The following is a 4,383-nucleotide window of genomic DNA, read 5'->3' as shown; positions in this document are numbered from 1 at the left end:
GATATGTTATTCAAAGTGCCAGTTCAAAGTGAACATACGTAAAGTGTATATTATCTAAATTTAGTAATAATATATTTCCATGAAAAGTAACTGATATTTTATTCAAGGTGCAAGTTCACATTGAACATACATACATATAAGTAAAACTGATTACAATTTGATTCTAGAAAATAAGTGCGATATGTTATTCTTAGTGCACAAAATATAATAGTCGTTTATAGAGATTTGATTTGAAATTCATACTAGCCCGTACAATGAAAAATAATTGCTCGTTGTGGCTTATCCAAACATACTTCGTCTTCCGAAGCGTAATTTTATGAAACTGCTTACGAGCAAAGGAAAAAGTTTGAGCAACCACTTATAATGAGACAATCTTCTCCTCACGGAGTAATAAATGTTTTGCCGTTAATAGATAACAATGGTAAAAAGTTAAAAATGTGGCATTGTGATGAGAACAAATGCCACATAAATGATACTTCCATGGAAAAGTTTGTAAAATTTTTGGAACTGTTTGAAGAAGGTACTTAGAAAAAGATAATAAATGTTAAATTCATGGCGCAGCTAAAAAATTGTTCCGTTTTACGTACGAGTAGCAGATTAGGACATCCTCCGGAATGCTATACAAATCCGAATCTTTGCAAGTCATACATTGCAACGATAAACACTTTATCACCTCATTTTCCTTTTGTGAGGAATATTCGAAGAAATGTTTACAAATTGATCGACAATTATAATAAGTTTTGTCAACTGTTTTCATCTTTGAGATTCATCAATATGGATAAATTAGGTGAAATTTCCAATGATTTTAAGAATAAAGCAAGATTTTATCCAAAAAATGTAACTAATGTTTGTTTTGACGAGGAAAAGATTTTCTCGCAAAATTACGAAGCATTTAAAGTCATGAAAAAGCGATTGTTGGATTTACCACGTATCCCTTGCATCTCTTGCGAAAAATTATGCTTGAGAAGAGACGTTTCTAAGCTCGAGAAGCTGAGGAAAACAATAGACGGATCTTTTTGGAAAGATTTGATAGCAAACGTAACAGAACACAGTAATAATACGTAATTCGTTCGTAAGCTTTGTTTGGGTAAATTTCAAAAAGGCGTGTTGCCTTCTACTTGCATTTTGAATAATTTCGCGGTAAAACCATTACCAGATGTTTTGTCAGACTTCAATGATTACGAAAAAATGTTAATCAAGAGAATTAGCAGCTTTCAAGTAGTGCAATTGATGGGCAATGTTTCGAACAAACATATACCGCATAGACAAATGATCCGCAAAGTAAAAGGCAGAACATTTCATTTGCCTCTACCTTTACAAGAAACATTGGATAAGGTATATCCTCCGGAAGATCCTATAAATTTGAATCACGAGTTGCAAATTCTCGTTCGAGGTATACCCAAGAAATCTAAAGTGGTTTGGGAAAATTTGGTAGATATTAATAAAGTGTATAAGGCTGTACAATGGTTGAAAGAAAATAATCCTCATTACTCGAAAATTCGTCTTCCGGCGTCATCTGATGATCTATTAAAGGATAAGTTGCAGGAAACAGAATATCGGATTGTCGATGACGAAAGCGACAATAACGAAATAAATAAGGTGGTTGAGAAATTACCAGCATTGAATTTGTACAATGTACAGGAAAACAAAAATATAATAATGATCAAATCGTTTTAAAACGTAGGGCTTTCCTCACACAAATCACTGAAGATTCGGATATTAACGATCAGTATACAATATACCCAATACACGCGAAAAAAATCGATAACGAATCTGCATTGAAGCTTTATCAAATGATGAAAATTGAAGATTTTCCAATGGATAATCGTTATAAATATCTGGATGTCATGTGTTTCCCTGATTTATATCCTGATGGTGTCAATGGACAACGAGAAGATAGAAACTTTGCATTGCTGGAATATTTATTTATTAGAACACGATTGATGTCGAAACATAGTAGATTCAGGTTGAATCTGCAGTATCTGTTTTTCCTTCTCAATGATGCTAACTACCGACAGTTGAAAAGTGGTATCTATTATACGATAATGGTTACTAACCCACGAGAGAGATACACTGCTGGTAGATACATGAACGAATTGAAAGGTTACGAATTAGAATCAAATTTAATGAGTATTTTCGCAAAATTGAGAAATACGGATCAATTTTGGCGACAACCGTCCAATAATGTAAAATGCATGACTTTGCATTACGGTCCAGCGACGTGGTTTTTGACTTTGAGTCCTAGTAAATGGAAATGGTCCGATTTGGGTGAATATTTACGAGATATGAATCCCGATAAAGATAAGTTAGGCATCAGCGAACTAGTCGCATACGATCCTGTAAGTACTTCTAGATTCATGTGCATAAAATTCAAAGCCATGATTGATTTTATTTGTTCGTCCGATAATCCAATAGGAAAGGTTATTCATTACTTCTAGCGACTGGAATATCAAAGTAGAGGTATTCAGCACATGCATTGTATGATTTGGATAAAAGATGCTCCAGTAATAGGAAAATCGCTGGATGAAGAAGTTGCTACGTTTATTCGAAAATACGTAACGTGTGAAATTCCAGATGAAAATGTTTCGCCAACGTTGTACGATACGGTAATAAGTGATCAGAATCATAAACATAACTCGTATTGCATGCGTACAAAAAAAACGGAAACTAATATATACAGAAAGTGTCGGTTCGATTTTCCTCGGCCAGTTACTGAGAATTTCGTTTTAAGAGACGTTATCACTTTGATAGTCGGTAGAAAAAATTTACGCAGTAAGAGCAGATTGTACGATCTTCCTCGCAAGGAGTCGGAAAGGTTTATAAATGATTATAATCCGGCTATCAAATTAGCCTGGGAGGGAAATATGGACATACAATTTATTAGAGAAAAATCAGAGTTTTAAAACTCATATTTAACAAAATACACGACAAAGTCGGAAAAATGCAAGACAGACTTTGAAGTGATAGATTCGAATAAGTCCTTGGCATCGAAACTGTGGAATTTTGCAATGCATTCATTAAATAACAGAGAATGCGGTGCTTTAGAAGCTGCGGATACACTATTAGGGAATCCCTTGTACGGTACGGATAATGATACCATGGTCAAATGGATCGATGTTAATGAGGTGAGAAATAGAAAAGTTAAAACATTTAATGAAATTTAAGCTCTCGATGAAAATTCTACGAATATTTACTGTTCGTCACTCATCGATGATTACTATCCAAATAGACCTCAGGAATTAGAATCATTGAATTTGTACGATTTTGCCAGATTCTGGGAAATTACGAAACAGATGTCAAATAATGACGAAGTCAAGTGTTACAATCTGGCATCGGGTTTATTTTTAAAAAAACGAAAAAAGGGTTATTTAATTAACCATTATCGATTTAATATAAAAACTGAGCCCGAAAAATACTTTTACTCGCTGCTTCTTTTGTTCAAACCATGGAGAGATTTGAGTGAACTCAAAGGTACATTCGAGACTTACACGGATGCCTTTAAGAATTCAGAGTCTGTTTTAACGAAGGCAATGAAATATCACGAAAGGCTCGAAGAAATACAGAAAGCTTTTGAGAACGTTGCTGAAATAATCGAGAAGCGCGAAAATGATCTGAAAACAGCAGACAGAGACAAATCCGATGACGATGAACTGGATTGTAATCCGATAGAAGCTGACGACGTGATGAAAGATCTGGAAGATTTTGGTAAGATTGACGACCCGATTGATTTATCGCAAATGATGTCGCAATTGAACAAAGACCAGAAAAGAGTCTTTGATGGAGTATGCCAAGTTTTACAAGATAAAAATCAGATTCTGCGACTGTACGTAAGTGGCGAGGGTGGTGCAGGGAAAAGTTTTCTAATTGAAACAATTAAACATTGGATCAGAATAAATTTGGAAAAAACGACTGCCATATCTGCTCCCACGGGTATCGCAGCATTCAATATCGATGGCTTGACAATCCATAGAATGTTTCAACTACCGGTTAGTCATGAATCTACACCAAAATATACGCAATTGTCGGACATGGTCTTGAAAACTTTGAAAGACAAATTAAAGAATGTCGAATTATTTATAATCGAAAGAATTACATGTAACAATGCAATGATGGATTTAGGAACGACTGTATTCAGTGATGGTCAAGCCTATGTAGGTTTGTCACGAGTAAGTAAATTGGAAGGCCTACATTTGATAAATTTCAATCCAGCATCAGTTAAAGCAAACGAGAGCCATTGTAGAATATAATCGACTGAGATCTATATTCAAATCTGAACTGCCACAAATCAATCCGTCCGAGAAAAAGGTTGTGAAAATGTACGATTGTCGATGGGATATCCCTAATATCATTGATGATATGCAGAATTATGATTGTGAGGAACCA

Source organism: Nylanderia fulva, unplaced genomic scaffold (genome assembly GCF_048542155.1).
Source record: "Nylanderia fulva isolate GAGA-0341 unplaced genomic scaffold, ASM4854215v1 Scaffold213, whole genome shotgun sequence".
Lineage (NCBI taxonomy): Eukaryota > Metazoa > Arthropoda > Insecta > Hymenoptera > Formicidae > Nylanderia > Nylanderia fulva.
This window is presented reverse-complemented; position numbering follows the sequence as displayed.